Consider the following 22,597-nt stretch of genomic DNA (forward strand, 5'->3'; position numbering starts at 1 on the left):
TTCCCGATGTAATTTTGGATACCATTTGCTCACTCCCTTATCCATTCGGGGTCTGTCTCGCTCTAGAGCCTCAATTTCCCATTCCTCTAAAGCTTCATACTACGTTAGTCTGGGTCGGGGGTGTAATTCATTCATTCGGGTTCTCAAGTTAAACAAGATCCTACCATTAAAAGTACCATCGAGGGGAAAAGCTAGTACTCCATCATCTTCAGTGTATTTTACCCAATTTTCTAACCACACACAAGTATGGTACCCTTTATCAAACATCATGAATGAGGCGGGAGTATTAGGAGGGGGAATGATCACTCCCTCTCTAGTTCGAATGGGCTTGTCTTTCTTGAAATAATTCTTTATCTTTTCGGCAAAAGACATTTTTCTCTTAACTCCGTACATATTGTGAGGTCTACCTCTACTCATTAACTCCTTATGACAGCCTAGATTCCTTGGATCCGGTAAAAATTCAGGATACCACATACACCTCTCATAACAGTTTATAAGCTCAGTTCACTCAATTTTTGTTTACTTTTGTGCTTCCAATGCTAGTGCGTCTTTCAACTTTCATCAACCAATCAGCACTGAGATTTCAGAAATCTGTCAGCCAATGGGTGCGCGGCCCCTTCGTGAGACGCGGTCTCACTCTGCGGCGCTCACCCCTCCCTTACAACTCTAGCTTTGCTACACACCCGCTGGCTCAACCAATACCAGCGCGGCACGGAGTGACGTCAGTGCAACCCTGCGACCGACTCCCTCCTTTACAAGGTAACGGAAACTTTGAATTTTTCTTAAAGTGCGAGTGCAGATTTTAGTTAATAACGTAAAACGTTTGCCACTGTGCCTAAGGGTTTTAGAAAGAAAGAGAGTTTTTCTTTTACTGCAAGTAAACCACTTTTGTCTATTTTTCATTCACTATGGATAGATCCCTTCCACCTATCTTTTTCACACAAGCAATAGAGAACCTGCTATTCTTTTGACTAATCCACTTCTTTCCGGGATATATACTAAGTCAATTTTCACCAATGTCCTCCCTTGCTGCCACTCAAGCTCAAAGAACCTACTACTCCTGCCGTCTGTGACCCTTACTAGGTGATATCACAACGAGAGTTTCACCACGGTTTTGGTAGCTAACATTTATACTTCAAATGAATTTTTGAAAAAGGAAAACCTGATTAGCGCTTCCAGTTCTGCCTAACCATGCACTAATCTCTCCCTTGGCCAGTGACCTTACAGCCAAGTGGATTCTACTCACCACTTGCTATTTCTTTTCCCCGGGGATCCCCACAACATAAAACACTTACTCACAATTGGTTAGTAATATACTCAATATTGCATGAAATATAATAAGCTTATTCTCTGACATTTAAATGAAACAACAATCCTTTTTTGTAGCAGCATATATATTATATATAAATTCAGCAGCACATTTTAATTTTCACGGTTCAAACAGTAACTCTCTTATCTACCTATCCTAACTAGTCCTAACCATCATTCTGCTACCAGAAAATACTGATAGAGCGCGCAGGTCACCCGGCTCAGAGTTTACCAGATTTTCACGCACTTGGGCCCATGACGTGATTACGAAATACAATTTTGTAAGTCGGGTGATTTTACACGCTACTATCAGTATTCTATGTGTGTTTCCTGTAACACTATTACCATGGTACCTGACTTACCACAGGCACTTACTCCTCCTGATGGATCAGGAGCTGTCGAGGACAGTTGATAACACTTCTAAAACTCTTAGTCTATTCACATAACATCAGTTCTGTAATTTTCCAAATGACCACAGACACCTGAAGCGTTTTAAAGTCTTTATATAAGAATGTAAAATTTAAAGTGACAAAAGTATAAGGCAAATACTGATAAAAACGTCAATAAGCAGAATCACAAAGATAATGTAACTATGAATGAGGGAAAACACCATTGAGGGCAACTGGGTTTTCTATAGGGTAATGGTAACAGGGAACATGCTATTCAGTTTAGGCTTAAACTAGGGACGGTAAGTTTAAAACACATTAGTCAGTGAATTTCTATAGCCTATAAGTGATTCAAACCCTAATCTTATTCTATCTAGCTTAGTTCCTACACATTTATAATGTTCACCACACTTTAATCAAGCCAAAAACAGTTTCAAATATGCCCTACAGGAAAGGGAAAAAAAGGAACATGCTAACAATCAATTTGCAAATGCATCAGTGGAGAGAACAGAGAGAAATATCATGGGCATAGAGGCTTTATTAAAGAGCAGGAAGGAAAGATAGTAGACGGACACCCACAGGTATATTTACCTAGGATAGGAATGAGGACTAACCCTGGCCACGGGTCAGCTTCGGGAAAGGACGAGGACAAGGACCCTCAAGGATTTAGGATGCCAGTAGGTGAGCAGGTACAGCTCACGGAAAACCAGGACAGGATACCCCTCAGGATTTGAGTCAGGACTGGGCTCTCCAAAGGGCACGACCAACCCCTACAGCTTCGGATGCAACGCCTGCGTTACCCCCTCACTACACAAAATCCGCCAGTAACCCCGATTGGGTTCTCGAATCACCCAGCAAAAGTGCTTCGCCAGCACTTAGGACTATTTCCACCCCTTGGAGTTTGTGGAAAATTCGGACAGAGCGCTCCGCAGCTCTCTGTATCAATCACCTATAGAGTCGTGGGGTCGGTGACAGGTCAGCTATTCGGACAAGTCGGACGATTTTCCCTAACTAACTAGGCTAGTTATACCCTTTTGGGTCCCCAGACCACCCACAAATGTTGCAAGTGACAGGGTCCCAACTTACGATTGGTCAGGAGAGGTGATTAGGTCATTATTACCTCCTAAAATTCTACGTTCCCATGATGAATATTAAGTTTTCATACCCGCCCCTTACATTCCTGTTCCCAGGCATACGTGTAGAAGAAAACAATGGTGCATACAGTGGACAGAAACAAATGTAACAATTTTAGGTGGATTTTAGCATCTTCTCCCAGGACAGAGGTGTGTTCCCAGGCGCATCTTGCTTCAGAAGCCAGCTGGCTTGCTTCTGCTTCTGCGCTGTGTGGGTTTTCCCTCATCACGTGACAGGGTCGGAACGGGTTTCAAATATGGAGCAACCCCCTCTCCCAGGCCCATGGATGCGTGGTACATGAAAAGTAAGGGAAAACAAATTAATAACACAGAAAATTAGAACACACTGTACACCATGATATTCTGCACTGCACCCCTTACTTCATAATAAGTATAGCGATTAATGATTATGCAGGAATAGATAGAAATGCAAAGCAGCGTAGGCAAGCAGGACACGTGGTTAAAATTAAGCGGCCATATCAGCTACAATGCGCATGAGCGAACTTCTCCCTCCAAGTCTGCGAGTGCGTCACATCACATGGGTATGACCGACGCATGCGCAGACTGAATTTCTGCGAAGCGGCCATTCTGTAGTATGCAAGCGGAGTTACGATTAGTAAACACATATGCAAGCATCTCTAGGACACCTGCGTGTACTGTAAAAATGTAATATTAATGACGAACAGGAGTGTTTAGTACTATTACAAGTTAACGAGGTTCATGAGAAGGAGCAAGTCGCTTTACGTGCGAATTCTCACTCCATCAGTGGCGGGCCCCCAGGCCGTGGTGGTGGGATCAGCGCTCTATGGGCACGTTCGATCAAAAAGACCTCCGATAGCCCTGCCGGGCAGAGCATGGTGGGGATCCACTCCTCTAGAAAGCGTTCCGCATTCCCCATCTCCGCCCGTTCCGGGATGCCCAGGACTCTGATGTTGCTGCGGCGCGCCCGTCCTTTGGCATCCTCCGCCCTTTGCTCTAGCTCCCCCATGTGGCCGAGAGCCGCGTCACCATCTGCTTAAGAGAGGCCACCTCCTCTTGTAGCTGAACTATGTTCCCCTCTGCCTCTGTAACTTTATCCGTGAGCTTGCGGAGGTCCGCTCTCAGCAGATTAACGTAGATGGACACTGTCTCAATCTGCCATTCAAGGGCGGTGTGAGATCCCTGTATGGCCCTCAGCAGTTCCGCCCTGGAGGGCTCGGAGGAGGTACCGGACGCCTGTCCTTCGTCCCTCTGGCCAGTCTGGCGGGTGATACGTTGCGAAGGGAGACGTGGGGTGGTGTACTGGGTAATGGTATTGGGCTGCGAGGAGCGGGCCATCCTGTCCTTCCGCATCATCGATGCCCAGTGAAGCCCCTCAGGTGCTCTTCCCAACAACGCCCCCCCAGCAAGTCTCAAAGCAGCGAGGGACCCCCGCAGAGCAGGAAGGGGGACCACAGGATCCCGCAAAGCACTGGGCCGGATTCACCACATTTCCAGACGAGCTTCGTCCTTCACACTGCGGGGACCTGTTCGGTTTCAAAGTTAGTATGGTTTTGGCAATGTCATTCTGTTTGTATAGTTTGAAGGTTGACCAATGAGCATTACTTTTAGGCATTGTTTGTGCAGGTTGTGCAGGATGCTCCACTAGTGTACTCCTTAGATTCAAGGCTTTGTCAGCGGTATTCTTGAATTCTCTCTTCAGTGAGCTGGTTTTAGCTGTAAATAATGATGAAGTCTTCAAAGCTCAATTCCGATTCAGATGTTAGGAGGGGGGATTTTGCCAGTTTGTTAGATTGATCATTTAGCAGTTCGAAGAGCTTTCTCGGTCTATTCTTTGCGTTATCCAGTTCACTTTTAAACATTTTTTTTTACATTGAGAACGCTTTTATTCTAGACTTTTCTGGTATTTCTTAACTGTTTTAGATGGGGGGATAATGGGTGTTGTCTCCAAACCTGTTCTGTTAGTCTGAGTTTCCGTCTTTCTTCATTAAGAGAACCATTGAACCATGTTTTTTTTTCCTTAACCAGTATTCTTTTAAGTTTTAGAGGGGCTATATTATGAATTATTTGACAATGTAAGATTGTAATGATCCGTAAGCTCACTGACGTCCGCCAGCACAGAAGGAGATTGAAGTTCACTCCCGCAACTTGCTGTCAGACTCTCCATGTTCAGGCCCTTAGTGTCTCTAACCCATTGCTTAGTTTTGACTAATTCTGAAGCTGTTTTCTTCTTTCCGGATGGTTTTTGGAAAGTGATGATGTGATGATCTGACCAGTCACAAGAAACAATTGAAATTGATTCAACCACGTTTTCTTTGGAGATGATCCAATCTAAAATAGCACCTCTAGAGTAAGTTGGAAGGGAACAAGCTTGAACTAGTGCCTGGTCAGCTAGGAATTCTTTAAGAATATTGACCTGATTGTCCTTTAGGTCATTCCAATAAAGATTGAAGTCCCCAAGGAAAATATCATTAGAGTGAGGTTCTTTCTTGCTTGATTGCATTTTCAACATCATCCCACATCCATTCAATAGAATGTGTAGTGTAACCTTGCCCCCTTTTTACAAATTGCCAAACAAGAACTTTACTGCATCTGGACATTCTGCAAAAATGCCAAATCTTTTTGTCACTCAACAAAGCAGATTCAGCATATACTTCTGCTGTCAGGGACTGTCCAGGACTATGTCTGGAACACAGTCAGGGACTTAGGCAAGGACTAGGAACAGGGTAGAAAACGTACACAGAGAGAGGAGTACAGCGCTGCCCAAGATCACACAGGAAGTCAGAGGAGAAAAGGGATCCAAAGAGGGAGCCTTACAAAGGAACAAGATGGCTAAGATTCAGTAAGGACAGGCACTCATGAGGGGATTTAGCATTCATAATAACTACACCCAGGACGAATGTGCAAGACATATATATGAAACAACATTAACAATAAAGGGAGTGTGGGGTAAAACACTTAAGAGCTCCACACGGTAAGACTGAAGCTCAGTAAGTTCCTCACCCACAATTGCTGTTACAGATACTGTCTGCAAATACCCACAAACAGGATATGCATGCAAAGGGTCTGTGGAGCTGATACCTAAGGTGATGTTATAAATGTAACTCAAAGACAATACTCACAGTAAAGAAGAAGCACCACCTAGATAGTTAGCTGTGCCCACGGATCCTAGTGATGAAACAGGAACACGCAAGGCAGTAACAGCAAGGGTGTAGAATAAATACAAGCACAAAGAGCTAGCAAGGAGGAGTGCTTAACAGGAAAGGAAGAAATCGCATGGCACACTAGGCAGAAAGCAAGTAACAAACATACAAGTTAATAGAAGCAAGACAGCAGGAATAAAAAGAAAGCTAACTAGGAACTGGAACCAAGGAAATGAGAAGAAAGGCAGGGACTGGAAAAAGGTATATACAGAAGGAGAGACTGCAAGGATATACTAGAATAGTGCTGGATTAGGAGTCAAGAAAACAAAGTAGCACTGAAGGCTGTGCTGGAGCAAGAACACAAATTTAGCAAAGCTCAAAAGCCGTAGTAGCACTGCAGGCAGTGCTAGTTCAGGACCAAGGGAAACTGCTGCAGCTCAGGAACAAGAAATAGTGAGGCTCAGGAGGTAAGGTAGCACTGCAAGCAGTGCTAATTCAGGAACAAGGAAAACAGCAGCAGGTCAGGAACACGGAATAACTAAAGCTCGGGAAATACTGGAAACAAGGATCGGTCTCACCGGTATACAGCTACAATGACCAACCTTGGCCTGAAGGGTGCTGGGGGTTAAAATAGTTCACAGTAATCACATGCATCAGGTGTAAGCAGGCTAGCAGCAGCCAGCCACAGGTGAGCTGAATTCTTCCACCCATCCTTGGCCTGCAGGGGTGGAGATGAAGCAGTGAGCAGGGAATTCTAGGTAATGGAGTTTCTGGCATGAGCAGGGGCTGGCTTCCACAAAACCCGGCATGGATTGTGAATGGATGGCCATTTCCAGGTAGAGTCCAAATGGCTGGAAGTCAGTATGTACATGAAGGGGAGGGTCTGGAAGCTTATTAGAACACTGGAGAGTCCCACAGTTGAGCACCCTGGTGGTGGACACGAGAACGCAGGAAGCAAGTTGTGACATCTGCAACCTGCAATGGTTCCAAAACGTGCTACAACCCCTTCTTTGTTTTGTAACCCAAATTTACTCTCACCCAATTACCTGGTGCTAAATACACATCAATCACACTATGTTTCTTGTCATAATACATCTTGTTTAACTTCTGCATCTTTATCAGATTGCTTTTCACCGTGGAAGGAGACAATTTACAACTAATGTTCATATTTCTCCAGACAATATTGTCTTCCATAAACACCTCTCTCCCTTTAAGAATTCTAAATGGTCTGGACCCTGTTACAGTGGGTGTTATCCTACATGCCCAGACTGTGCTACTCAACTCCTTCACCCAAACCAGACCACCATTGATGGCTGCTTGTACACTACCCAATACCACCCTGTTGAAGAGTTCTATAACACGATTCCCAGCGGGATGATAAACCGGAGTTTTATTTCTATTCCATTCCATTTCCTGTTCAAGAATTTTTCATAAGTCTCAGAGATAAATTGCGGACCATTATCATTTAAGATGGACTTAGGATTACACTCTCTTAAAAATGTCCTCTTTAGGAAAGAAACTATAGCATTAGCATCAATTACATCCACCACCTCAATCTCTTTGGAGTAATGATGATGACCACAATAACATATTTGGATAAATCTCAATCATCTAAAATAGGTCCCAGACGGTCCATGTTGAAATCTTACAATGGATACTAAGGACATTTCTGGTCACCCAGACATAGCCAGAACATAGCCGTGCCTTGTCAGAATTGGCACATAACTGATAATTCCTTACAAATCTATCTGTGTCAGCATCTATGCTTGGCCACCAAAAGGATTTCTTCACTCTTCTTTTAAGTTTAACAATCCTGAGGTGTCCTTCATGGTTTACTGCCAAAATTCTAAATTTCAGCCCTTCTGGTGGTACCAACCTGCCCCCCTGAGAACAAAACCAGCATCATTAATGGACAGTTCATCTTTAAATTCCCACAGTTCATTGCAATCATCTCATAATTTGCAAATATCTGACCACCCATTGATGATGAATTCCTTGACCAACACCAAAGTTTCCTCTTCCTTATATTTTGCTTTCCATTCATTATTTAGTGTAGCCACTTTGCCATCCTCAATCATTGCCACGCTGTAGTCATCCCACTCCACATTTACCTGTTCACACAAAGGCAAAGGAGAATGTCTTAAATAATCTGCAACATTTTTCCTTTTTCCAGTCAGGTATTCAACATCGTATACAAAATCCTGTAACCTCAAAGTCATTCTTGCAAACCATTGAGTAGGCCTGATTATGCCTTTGGATGTGAGAACTTTGACCAGTGGTTTATGGGCTGTACGGAGTTTAAACCGGATCCCTATAAATCCTGCCTGAATTTTTCCATAGCCCAGACTGCAGCCATCATTTCCTTCTTAAACACCAAGAACTTTTCTTCAACAGGGAACAGTGAACGGAAGGACTATGCCACAGTGCATTCTTCCCCCATTTCTGATATTTGGGTTAAAACTATCCCCAGACCCTTCCCACTGGCATCTATGGTGACAATACTGCATACTCCCACTTCAAACCCTTGCAACGGAATAGCCATCTTTATGTCATGCTTTATTCTTTCAAAATCAGTTTGTAATTCTTCACTCCAACTGAGTTCTTGCCTCATCCTTAACAACTGTCTTAGGCCATGTGCTTCCATAGCAAAGTGTTTTACAAATTTGGAATAGAATTCCACGAGACCAATGAAGTACCTGACTTCCTCCTTGGAAGTTGGAGCCAGAGCATTATTAACTGTCTCAATGATGACTTTTTTAGGCAAAATACCATCTCTGCCAACCTTATGGCCTAGGTATGTTATAGATCTCAATGCAAACTTGCAATTTCTTTAGTTTAGTAGTAAGACCCTTGTCAGCTAATTTTCCTACCACCCATTTCAACCTTGAATCGTGCTCTTGTCTATCTTAGTCCATCACCAGTATATCATCCTGGAAGTATTTCACTCCTTCAAGGTCTTTAAAAAGTCTGTGCCTCAGGCGCTGAAACACCACAGCCACTGACGCAAGGCTAAATGGCATGCATATGAATCCATATCTCCCAAAAGAAGTGACGTACGCTATAAGATTCCTGCTAGATGGATGCAGTTGAACCTGGTGATTGGCTGAAGTTTAATCTATTGTCAAAAATCATTCTACATCATTGTATTGTGAGAGGAGCTTATCAATCTTAGGTAGAACAAACTTGTAAATAACAATATTTGTATTCAAGTCTCCAAGTTCAATGCATAATCGTAATCGGCAATCAGGTTTCCGAGCCACGACTATGGGTGCCAACCATTCTGTGCTCTCTACTGGTTCTATAATCCGTTCACTCTCAAGGACATCTTTCACAATGCACCCATGGGTATAGTCCTGACTTTATGACATACTGGTACCACTCCATCCTTTAATACAATTTTGTGGACGAACCCACTCAATTTCCCAACCTTACTGGAAAATACACCAGGATGTTGTTTCCTAATCTCATCTTTCATAGACACAACTGGTTCACTAAGTAGCATTACTTGGTCTTCACTATTGGGCTCACAGGTAATACCTAAAGCCCCCTGATCCACCGAAGGGCTGATGGCCCTTTTTCTGCCACATACAATTTCCCTTGGCTGTCCTATTTTTCATTTCAAATTTAACCTCTCTAAAACCTACCATAGGGTCTTTTCACCTGAAAATGTAACAGGGTGTATGTCTGTAGGATTCAAATGTTCACCCAAAACTACTGCAAACTCGCCTCCCACACAGAATGTTGCACAATTGTATATTGTGACTCTGGGTCTGCCACAATTTGTTTATGTACCCCACCGATATTCACATTGCACATAGGTTTCTTCCTGGCACCATCGTTCACACCAAAAACTGCATCTTTAATACTAAGGACGCCTTGATCACTCAAGGATTAATTTTCTCCTTCTACATCTTCCTTGCTACCCATCACACACTTAATAGCATTCCTGTCCCTTTTATTATTATTTTTCTTACAAACTTTGGCAAACAGCCATTGATTCCACAGTATGTGCACTTACATTTAACAGCAGGACAATATTTGTCCCTAGCCCCTATCCCCACATCTAAAACACACCGGGCGCCAGTCATCCAACTGTGGTTTAATTTTAACTGACTTCTTCCACCCTGGACCCTTGCTACTCCCCCTCTCCACTTTCTTATCATCACTCTTGGGATTCGATACTTTGCACACTCAATCACCACCACTTTTCAAAGCAGCGTTGGCACACCTTGTAGACACTTCTGCCTTCTTTACAATGGCAACAATTTCATTAAAACGGTAAATCACCACACACCCACATTTTCTCTTGGTGTAATAAGAGGCTTTGAGTCCAATTTAGATTATTGAGGTTCTTTATTTTCAGAAGTAACTGCACCCACGACCGGACGCTCACGCCGCATACCATCCGACAACTGACTCACGTTGTTGGAATCCTGGCATGCCCCGTTCAGCACCAGATCGTGGAACTTAGTATAATGATGCACAGTGTTGATGAACATCCTCGTGCCAGGTTTGCAGCACGAGGATGTTAACATTCAGGATATTACAACTTCTTCCCCCTACAATAAAGCAAATACAAATGACAAAAAACTATATATATATATATATATATATATATATATATATATATATATATATATATATATATATATATATATATATATATATATATATACATACATATATATATATATATATATATACTGAATAACAAGTGAAACAAAATAGAAGGAGGAGGCAAAATATGAAGAAACATTTTTTTTTTTTAAAGGAAGAAAAATGTTCCATATGTTAAGACATACCATAGTCATTATATTTTGAAGGTAACTTTCTACAACGAGTTTTCAAATCAGATGATGAGACTAGTGTATCATTATTTGTTGCGACAGAATTGGTGTCAGCGACACTTTCAGGACTGGAATGTAAGTCACGAACAAATGTTGGAGATCCATTTTCATAATTAGGAACAGTATCATGCAAAAAATGAATCCAATCAGAATCATCTAAATCCTTACTGTAAAGATTAATCAAAGAATCAGCTTGGGAGTCAGAAAGAAGAACAAGTGATCTTTGATTCCACCACCCCTTTTTACCAAGGAGAGCTGAACCTTTGGTGACACCAGTGACTTCAATCAGTGACACTTATAGAGCGCGCTACATACCCGTAGGGTCTCAAGGCGCTGGGGGAGGGGGGGTGCCGCTACTGCTCGAACAGCCAGGTCTTCAGCTTCTTCCTGAAGGAGAGGTGATCTTGGGTCAGGCGCAGGTCGGCCGGGAGGGAGTTCCAGGTCTTGGCGGCCAGGTAGGAGAAGGACCTTCCTCCTGTAGTCGCTCTTCGGATGCGGGGGACGGCGGCGAGGGCGTGGTTGGCTGATCGGAGGTGGCGTTTGGGAGCGTAGAAGTTGATGCGGCTGTTGAGGTAGCTCGGGCCTTGGTCGTGTAGGGCTTTGTGTGCGTGGGTGAGGAGGCGGAAGGTGATTCTTTTGTTGACGGGGAGCCAGTGAAGGTCTCTCAGGTGGCGAAAATTTTGAAGACCCCTTAGGTGTCTTTTTAGGATTTTTAATGAGAACCCAATTATCAACCTGAGCTGTGTGGATTTGAAGTGTCTAGATGCCACTTCCTTGTTGCAATGATGATTATTGACATGCTTCTTAACTAACCAATTCGGAAACAAATTGGTGTGAGCAGTTCTACCTCTCAAAAGAGAAAATGGAGAAACGCCTGTAGTACAAATGGGAGAGATATTGTACGACCAAAGTTTCGAGTACAGAAAACCTTGGACATCATGTTGAGAGAAAATGGCAGTTGGAATGGCATCTTTAACTAATCTATTGGCTCTCTCAACACGGCTGTTAGAGAGTGGCGAGTAAAGGGCAACTTTAAAGTGTTTCACATCGCAATCAGTGTGAAATGAGGTAAATTTTTGAGAAATGAAATGGGTTCCATTATCTGAAACCAAAACAGAAGGAAATCCTTCTACAGAAAATGTTTTGGCATTAGTGGAAGTGGGAGCATCACAAAGCATGTGATAAATCCACTTAGAGTGATAGTTAATCAGCAAAATTATATACCTGATGTCATGAGGTAACAAATCATAGGGTCCAGCGAAATCCAGACCAACTTTGTCCCAAGGTTTTGTAGGAAAAGGAACGGGATGCAGAGGGGTGTTGATGACTTTCCATTTTTTGTCTGATAATAAGCATTCAGGACAAGAGTCAATATGAAATTTTACCTGAGATTCTAAGGATGGCCACCAATAGTAAGACTTAATGAGTTGAGAAGTTTTGGATATTCCTAAATGGCCATTAAAGAGCAAGTTTAATGATGTAATTCCTGATATCAAAAGGTGGAACAAACAAATCATGCCTCATGACCATATCATTAACTAGGGATAATTCAGAAGCAACCATGGCAAATGCTTCCAACTAATTGATAGTTTCCTATTTTCTGGCCAGAGACCAGTTTGAGATTCTCATATTTTTTTCACGCTTTTAACCATGATTCTTCAGTAACGCTAGAAAATGAATTAATAGCATCAAGAGTTGCAATTACACATTCTGTGCCTTCCGAACTCTCATTTTCTGAAAAATCATGCAAAGCCATGCGAGAAAGGCAATCAGCCCTGAAATTTCTTCCACCAGAAATATGTTTTATTACAAAATGAAACTCCTGAAGCGTAGACAGAAGTCTAACCAACCTAGATGATGTTTTCCCAAGACCATTAGCAGTTAATAGCTGAGTAAGAGGCTTATGATCTGTGAAGAGTTCAAATTCACGTCCCCAAATGTAATTTTTGAATTTTTCAATGACCCAAACACAGGCAAGAACCTCACGCTCAATAGTACTGTAGTTAGTTTCATAAGGTTTTAACATCCTTGAGGAAAAAGTTATAGTGTGTTCCTTGCCTGAGACCCACTGGCCAAGAACTTCTCCTAATCCAGTGAGACTTGCGTCCTCCATAATAAAGCATTTTGAGGAGTCATGAAAAGGGTGAAGAGCAGGAGCATCAACAATGAGCTTCTTTACCCGAGAAAAAGAAGAAGAAACTTCCTCAGACCAGTCAAATGTTGATCCTTTGCGCAAAAGAGCACGCAATGGCTCAACTGTCTGGGCATATCCTTTCACAAAACGTGCATAGTATTCTGCAAGCCCAAGAAACGATTGAAGGGCATCTTTGTCTTTTGGAGGAGTGGCATGGCTAATGGCTTTAATGAGGGAACTTTTTGGCTTAATGCCCTCAGAAGACAGTGTATGACCCAAATATTCTAGTTGTTGAGCAGCAAATTTGCATTTCTCGACCCCGATTGTCATTCCTGCATCTTTTAGCTTGCTGAGGACAGAATGTAAGTTGCTTAAATGTGTCTCCCAATCATCAGCATATACGAAGATATTATCTTGGGAGGCCTGAATTCCTGGGATGCTTTTGAAAAGGTTGTCCATGATTTTCTGAAAAACGCTGGCTGTTAAAGTCAGGCCAAAGGGTAATTTAAGATACTTAAAGACACCAAAAGGTGTAACAAAAGTGGTAAACTCCTGAAAATCAACTGTCAAAGGAACCTGATGGTAAGCTGACCGAAGGTCAAGGAGTGAAAAAAATGTTGCCCCCCGCAAATTGGCTAGAAGTTTGTGGATTTTGGGAAGGGGGTGGCAGTCAACGGGTATGTTTGTATTTAACGTGCGCAAATCCGCACATAATCTGAGCTCACCAGATTTTTTTCGGACAATAACATTGGGAGAAACCTACTCAGAGGAATCAGATGGAGCAATTACACCCTCATCACACAATGTTTTAAGAACAGATTTTAGTTTATATTTGGTGCTAAGAGGTACAGGATGAAGCTTATGAACAACAGGCTGGGCGTCAGATTTCAACCTAATTTGATGTTGGAAGCCTTTAACAGTTCCTATCTTTTTTGAAAATAAATTTGGAAATTTATCTAGAACCCTTTTAATGTCAGATGAGTGGTCTGTGAGAGATAAACAGTCTGTTTAGGGATGAAAGTCATTTCTAGAGCCAGCAGGAATGTAACCTCGCCTAAAGAAATAGGATTGTCTGAACCTGGGATAAGGCGCAAACCCATTTTCGCCAGATCTTGCCAACCTATAATGTTGCATCCTTTAACTGCAACATACACCTTTGTAAAAGTTGACCTTCCTAAACATTCAAGTCTATAATTAAAGTAACCTAGCATAACCATGCCGAAATCGCCAAAAGCCTTTGGGTTGACATCCGTTAGAGATAAAGAAATAGATCCTTCCCATTTTTTGTGGAAAATTACATGTGAAAGAATGGTTATAGGGGAATCTGAATCAGCCATGATGGGAATTTCGATATTGCCAAAGAATGCAGTTCCCAATGGGCCTTTGACGCATTGAGAAGTGGAAATAGAATTACCTTCAATAGAAAGTACCATGTCTTGAAAGTGATCAGAGCAGTCATCAATCGGGTCAGAGTAGTTAACACTATTGCCTCTGGTAGTTTTCTTTGCAGATCTGCATAACCCTTGAAAATGACCAATCTTCTTTCAAAGAATAGATTTTTTTCCAATGGCAGGACAATTAGGGTAATTACTTAAATGTGATTTGGATCCACATCTAAAACAAAAGATACTTTTCTTTACAAACTGTTTAGTTGGTCTATGTGCAGAAACAGCATTAACAGAGTTAATATCCTGTGTAGAAACCTTAAATGAATTGATAGGCTGTTCCTCTTGGAGGACCTTAGATGTAACAAAAGATCTCTCGATACTCTTGGCGATGTCAAATGTATCTTGAAGAGAAGGTTTCCTGCAACTAAGAAGCAGTTCCTGAATCTTCAATGAGAAACAAGCGAACACAAATTGGTCTTGAATATAAATTTCAGGATCAGCTTCAAACTCGCAGGTTGATGCTAAAACTCGCAATTCTGCAATATATTCTTCCACAGACTCATCTTCACGTTGTTCCCTCTTAAAAAAAATTTGTCTTTCCAACATGATATTTGGTTCCTAGTCATAATGTCTAGCAAGACGTGATAAGGCTTCTTTATAAGAGTTCCAATGGTCAGCATCTCCAGCTTCACTAGGTGGAGTAGAAAATGTAGGCAAGTTTTCAAAAACGTGTTGTGCCGTAAGGCCTAAACAGCCGTATAAAATTGCAACCTTGCGTTCCGGTGAAAATTTAACGGCATCAATAGCTACAATATGATTTTCAAACGCTTTAACCCATTGCCACCATGGAATGCTGGGCTTTCCAGGATGTTGTAGAAAAGGAGGCGGTTGTGCGAATTGTTGAGAAGAAGCCACTCTTAAATTAAGAGTTATTAAAGAATTGAATAGACTTGTATATCGTGATAAACAGTAAAGTAACTAAGTGCTACAAGACGTTTATGTAAAAGTTAATATGAAATATACCTTGAACAATAAATGAATGCAATAATAAGATTGCATGAAAATATTAATATGAATAGATCAGTAAATATCAAGCAAGTATTGACATTTTTACACAATACGGAAATAAAAGCTAAGAATACAGTACAATTAAATTAACATGTAGTTGAAATAAATATGGTGTGCCTGTCACCGTGGAGCAGTGCAGGCAAGATTCTCAAGGCTTAAAATGTAAAAGATATAATGAATAGGGTGTGCCTGTCACCGAAGTAAAGTGAAGACAGAATTTCTAAACTCCAAGAATGTTACAGTTTAATAACGTAAATGGTGTGCCTGTCACCGTATAAGCGTGCAGGCTGAGTCATACCTTAAAGCAATGAGGGATGCAAAGCACGGTCAGGCTCTACGAAGAGATCTTCCCGGAGTGGCGTTGAGTAGTTCGGTTACCTTGGTAACCAAAATGCTACAAGGAAGATGACCGCCAAGGTGGGAACGTATGCGCGTTGCGCGGGAGCGCAAGCATTAGAGGGACGTCAGTGATGAAGTGTGGACGTCACTTGGAAGCACCGGTTGCTAGGGGCGTCACCGGCAGACGAAAGCAGTGACCTAATGTCGACCTCCTCCAAAAGAAATAGCCGGAGACTCCTCCAAAATTTCCGGGTACTGGCAACCACGACACACTGGGAAGGCGAAGAGAATGAAAACCCAGGAGCGTGGAAGTCTTCCGTTTGGGGCAGGAGAAGGTATTAACTCCGTAAAGCTCCGCAAATTCTTCTGAAATAAAGTTGGTGGGTGCAGTCTGTGGGGTAACCTCCTTGTCACCAAATGTAATAAGAGGCTTTGAGTCCAATTTAGATTATTGAGGTTCTTTAATTTCAGAAGTGACTGCACCAGCGACCGGACGCTCACGCCGCATACCAGGATCTCTGACAACTGACTAACGTTGTTCGAATCCTGCCGTGTTCAGCACCAGATCGTGGAACTTAGTACAAATGATGCACAGTGTTGATGAACATCCTCGTGCCAGGTTTGCAGCACAAGGATGTTAACATTCAGGAAATTACACTTGGATACTTGCATTATTAGAATGCATCACAATCTGATCTCTATGAGATGGTCCTGCAAGGCACCAAATCTACACATAATTGTCAGTTTCTTGAGCGCAGCTACATAGTCCTCTACTCCATCTTTACTTATTTTCTTTGGAAAAATGAATACCGTCAACAGCAGCACAAACAGTTGGTTTGTAGGAAACATCTAGATCTTCCAGGGCATATTTTAATGCATCTGTACTGTCAGCAGGTCTTGTTTTTTTCCATCTGTTCGAACACACGAAAAACCTCTGGCCAAGACTGTGCAGAATAATCTTTTTTTCCTAGAAGGAGTTTACTTGTAATCACTAAAGTGTTCGTTCCAGTCTGGTCATTTTAACAAAGGATCACCAGGTTGTGGACGAAATGGCATAAGTGGAGCAAGGCCACAATTCTGGGAACTCATTACTTGAGATTGAATAGCTACACAGTACAGTAAAAAAAAAAGGCACCACAATAGTATAAAAGACTCTAATGATACAAAACAATGTACACTCCACAACAGTATAGAACGCCCCTATAATACAGGCTCAAAATTGCAAATCGCACACCAAAATCTACAACAATGTTTTTTACTCCAAGTATTTGTGTGCGAGTCACCCTGGATACGTACTGCGACACCACATACACTCCAGGATAATCCTATTCATAACTGATGTGAACAACGCTCAATTAAAATAAAGATGTGCGGATCATTGCGATGCGCACCCACCCTGTAGCAATGCATTACTAAGCATTAAAAGTATCCCTCTTCACTGTGTGCAATGTAAGTGCAATGCTGTCAGAATAAGGCGTATGTATTACTGTGATGCCCACCAAATTCTCTGAGCTAAACACTCAGGGTTTCTCTTACATATTACTGATCACATAACTCACCCCGAGTGATACTGATAACATAAGGAGTGCTTATCACTGTGTCGCACACAATCATTAGTACCGATTGCTGAGGGATGATCACTCCCTCGCAGAACAACTGACTGGTCATGGGGACCCCAATGCACCTTAAAAGTTGCAGCGGAGCATTCCTATGCAAATCCAAGATGGTGTGGACCTGGACGTGAGCGCGCGGCCGTAACTTGTGGTTGTATGCACGGCAAATGTAACCTGTCACAAGCCACTGAAGACGTCACTGCGTGGCTATTGCATCACTGGCATGGATGTCACCACACTTCTAGGCTCTGAACAGTGCACCAGGTTCTGCTGCACCCGTTGGTTGGCACGAGATAAAGCGTGAGCAATACTTCCAAGAATACTTAGCTCGCTGCCGGTCCCGCACCTTTCACAATGCAACATCCCAGGTGGCCTACCAGGGAGGACCACAATTGTGCTTGTCAACACATCCCAACAGCAGCTCCAGGAATACCACTATATACACCACTTAACAGCGCCCTCAAATGTCTTATCCCCCGCTTGCTCTCACTGCAGGCGCTCAGGTCCATCCAGGAATTAAGTGAAGAAGAATGGGCTCCCACTTATCACCAATTTGCAGGAATGACGCTCAGACATGAAGGTAAGTTGTATGTTTATTAGAGAGAAAGCCAGTAGTGTCCTCAAGTCACCGGTCTACCTTCCAACTGACACTCCCCTCTCCCTTTCAACACCACATTAGAGAACCTGTGGCATTCAGTTACCTAGGCACAGGTAATTTGGATACCACATGGGGGATGACAATTTTTTTAATCTATACCGGAAGAGGAAGCCTTAATGTCTACCTCTCCATAAGGTAACTGTAGGTCTTCTTTTCAGAGAATGGCCACATGTGGAAAAGACAGGATTACCTTTATTCCTGTTTAGAAGGTACCCTCTTCAATTTCAACAAGAGAGGTAGGGCGTAGACACTCCTGTACCCCGGTTATATATATTGTAAACAACAAAGGAGTGACTGAGGTGCAAATGAAAAGTGACAAACGTGATAGTTCGAAAGTTTGTGGAGTAAAGCTCCGCTGTGTGCCGCACGCGTGATCAATGCTCACACGCGTGTGGTGAACACAGCGGGGCTGTCTCACAGTCCCTTGGTGAGCCCAAGCGACTATCTCCAACTGGAAGAAAGTCTGGGCGCTTGCTGGTCACCCTCTAGTGGGTGGAGGGAAAGAACCTTAATTCTTAGAAGGACCCTCACTCACCACTAGTTGGTGACATGCTTCATCATCGGGTCCCCGCTGGGGTGACCGAATGCCTCCCCAGCGTGCTACGACGCCTGGTTACAGCGGAGCAGGATGTGGTGGGTGCAACAGTGCCCAAATTAAGAGGTGACTAACTGTGATAGTGCAAATGTGTTTTAGCAATTAAAAAATGCAAAGGTTGTGCCTTTAGAATTTTTTTTTAATAATGGCCAGCCCGCATTGGTTAAAAACAGAGTGAGCGGACTCCCCGGGTTCTTAATTAGGGAACCGGAATCCTAGGTCAAAGGTAAAATTTGGTCGACATGTTTCAGCTGTTTTTATTGCATATAGCTCAGCTTTCTTCAGGACCTATATCAAAAGTCCTCCGGTAGTGTGCGCGCGCTAAGGCGCACCCTCCCGTGAGGCTCTAAGTGTGAAAAATATATACAGGGTCAAAAGACGGAAAAATTCCGTCAACACCACGCTGACCCACTTTGGTAGGGGTGTGTAGAAAAAGGGAACTTCCTAAGGGACAAGGTTGTGCCCCTTCGGAACCGACAGCGTGGGATGACTTCACACGGCGTTTCGTTCAACGCCCGCGGCTCCCCTCCGTGTACCTACACGGACAGCTCCCGGGAGACAGTAAGTAATAAGTAGATGGAAGGCACAGTCAAGAGGGCTTATCTGCAATGAACTTTGCAATTAGGGCTGAAGCCTACACAACCTATACTGTCCAGTCTTTGTTGTACGAGTTCCATGCCTTACCAGGGGAGCTGCAGGCTGTCAGAGATGGTACGGCCTGATTGGCAACCATGGACAATTGCTTTTTGATGTCACAATTGAGTCTCTGTTGGCAACTGCAGCAGCTTTTGGACCATGATATCTGCTGGACTCCTTGTTTGGGTGAGAACATAGAAGGCAGACAACTCTCAAAAGGCCCTTTTGCCCCATCCTCCCATCAATGGGGTTAAGCTTTTTGGTTTTCAACTTGGGGAGATGGTCAAGAAATCTAACAAGGACCAGAAACTTCTCACCCAGTGAAACCTTCTTACAAGGGCAGGGATTTGGCTTTCGGAGAAAGCTTTTGGAAATGTCATCAGGAAGAGGGACCGGCCGGTGCTTTTGAGGTGACGTGGGCTGTGGCACTTCCTTTCAAGACAAATCCTGCAATGACTGCCTGCCCCTCCACCCAACCCAAGAGCATGACCACTAGGAGATGGTAGGAGAAGAATCAGTTCATTTTTGTGGGTTTGTGAAGCAGATGTTTTGAAAATATGGGTGCTCCAGCTGTTGCGAGAGAGAGGATTTTGTAGTAAATGCCTTCTCTACTGTTCTCCGTTAAGTAGAATGTACCATGACATCATAGAATGCCTGGGTGTCTCTCTGGCTCACAGTGTCAGTTGGTCAACTCAGGCTGAGCTGCTTGGAGCTTGCTCCTGATGGGGCTACATCTATACTTCCTATCTTCTCCTACTCATCTATCCTAGAACAGAGCTACAATAAAGGATTATCTAAATATACAGCTGGACTGTGTATCTTCCTTTACTACAACTTGGCGACGATTGTGAACAGGATGAACCTATGCGTGAAGTTCCGTGAACTAAGGAGAAAGGCCAACTAAGGAACCAAACAACTAGAAGACAAGGAACAAGAGACATTAAGGATGTTTAAAACCTCTATTGAAATTAAAAGGTAACGCCCAGCTAGCCCCACCAGTGTCCTGTACCACCTGGACAGCCTGCAACCTGGGCGTTTCATATGCCATCAACAAAGACCTTGCTGTCATCTCAAAGTTAGCTGCTACAGTCTCCAACAACAAGTTTCTCTGTGGCACAGCAGGTGTGCGCGCCCTGCTTTGTTGCACTGCCCTATCTGGATCCTGAGTTGGGAAGTGTCGCAGTCTGACAGCGAGTCTTATGAGTGAAGTGTGTACCAAGGTTTGGTGTGTTCTAGCAAGCGACCTTCTACCTTGTGAAGGGTTGTGACCAGTCAGCAAGTACATTCTCTGTGAAGAAAGTGTTTTTTTTATATAGTCCGGGCATTGTGCTAAGAGAGATCTTTTAATAGTCTCTGCTGCTACAGGTTCACTTGCCTCATCCTGCCCTGCACCTCAAAATCGGCGCTTACTCTTGCAGTGTTTAGAGGGGGTCTAAGACGGTTTTTTTCCCCGTGAACACAGACAGGCAGAAATGTCAGCCTCTGTTTGTTTATTCTTGTGCTGTGCATCGTGTTTCTTTACAGTCTCGACAATTTTCACAAAGTAATCATCAAGTGTTTATCTTTAGCAATTGTGGCATCTTTCATGAACCGTTGCACTTTGTTTAATTTTAAATCCCATGCACGCGCACCTTACCGGTCTCTTGGTGCCACACGGAGGCAAGAGGAATCCACGATGACGTTCTTCTTCTCCAGTTCGCAGCTGACCTGTGACGCCTGCATGCAGCAGCGTGCCGTGAGCCACACGGCGCCGCGTCAGAAAGCGTACTGCCATTTTGTACTTTTATGCTATTTCTACACCAACGCATCAGATTACCGGATATGTTCATTCTGCTTTTGTCAACTTTGCAATCACGGAAATGAAGTTCAAGTGTTTGTCTCCCTGTTTTCTTGTATGGTCGGCGTCACGTTCTCTTCTTGTGTGGACGGTCTGGGTGACAGAGAGCGGAGCAACGGAATGGAACAGACTTTCCTTATAGGATGACATCTTCCTGGATGACATTTTACTTTTTTGGTGAAAATCAGCGGCGAATGCGGGGAGCTGTGCACGGAGACCTCGGGTGAGAGATCGCTCACCGGAGCTTAAGCCATTTTTTTTAATTTTATTTATTTATCTTTTGTAGTACTTAGCATTCCACTTCTTGTTTGAGTGTGTTCCTCCTCAAGTCATTCAGTTATTTTGTTGCAAGTAGTATCCCAGTGCATGTTTGAGTGTCCTCTTGTTTGGGCATAGTCTTGGTTGCATTATCTTTGTGGAACTTTCTGCTGTGTTTTCCCAATTGTATGTATTTGGTGTCATTATAGAAAGTGTATTGAGAGCTGTTGTGGCTGTAGATTCCTAAGGCGACATATTTTTATTTTTACCCTTTGGTGTCCCCTTCTTTGGGGAGGTTGTTGAGCCAGTCAATGCCCAATTCTGCTTTCTAGGGTGTTGTTGTGGTGTACCCTATGTAGGGTTTGTTGTAGAGTTTGGTTTCATAGGGCGACACTATTTTTTTGGGTGAGTTGGTAGTGTTTGTGGGTAGTCAATGCCCATTTCAGTCCCCAGGGTGATTATCCTGCGGTGTACCCTATTTAGGGAAGGTTGTGTATTTGTGGGTAGTCAATGCCCCATTTTAGTTCCCAGGATGACTATCCTGCGGTGTACCCTACTTAGGGGAGGTTGTGTTAGGAGGTTGTGTGTTTGTGGGTAGTCAATGCCCAATTTTAGTTCCCAGGATGACTATCCTGCAGTGTACCCTACTTAGGGGAAGTTGTGTTATTTTACAGGGTTAGTACCCTGCGTTGTTCTCTATATTTGGTGGAGATTGCTAAAACATCTTTTCATTTTGACACTCTGCTTCCGTCGAAGTCTACTTGCTTGGAATTCGTGGCCAAGGGTTTCATGTTGGTAGGACTTTGAGTGAGTAGCTTTATCATATTTTTCAGTGTCAGCATGCTTTTATCAGGGGAACTTTTTTCGGGTGAATTTTGTTATGGGTCTTACACTCTTTTGGTTGTCTAGAGTGAATTTTACCCCTGTTGTACCTTTTTATTTGGTATGTTGTATTTCTTCCTAAGGGTCTGTGTCTACACTCACCTTTGTTAACCAGGTTGCCTACCCTGTGGTGTACCCATGTATGGGGTGGGTGTGACCACCCTTGTTTGTTGTATTGGTTTTTAGGTTTCGCTGGGGGGGGCGGAGCCGTAGGCTCCTCCTCCAGAGAAATCTATTGAGTACAGTAAGGCTCTATGGAACACGCCCCCCGTCCCATTGGCTAGCTCCATAAATGGAGCCTAGCCATTGGACGAGGGGCCTGTCCATCAATGCCGGACCAGACACGGGGGCGTTCCCGAGATTCTTTGGCTTTTGCCGACGTCACGCGACGCC

The 22,597-nt window shown here is 43.3% G+C and overlaps 1 protein-coding gene across 1 annotated transcript in view; it reads left to right on the forward strand.

Moving 5' to 3' along the window:
• Positions 1–22,597, forward strand: part of ABHD15 (abhydrolase domain containing 15) — a 190,958-nt gene that overhangs the window by 85,900 nt on the left and 82,461 nt on the right. The window lies entirely within an intron of this gene.

This window comes from Lissotriton vulgaris, chromosome 2_1, assembly GCF_964263255.1.
Source record: "Lissotriton vulgaris chromosome 2_1, aLisVul1.2, whole genome shotgun sequence".
In the NCBI taxonomy this organism is placed as follows: domain Eukaryota; kingdom Metazoa; phylum Chordata; class Amphibia; order Caudata; family Salamandridae; genus Lissotriton; species Lissotriton vulgaris.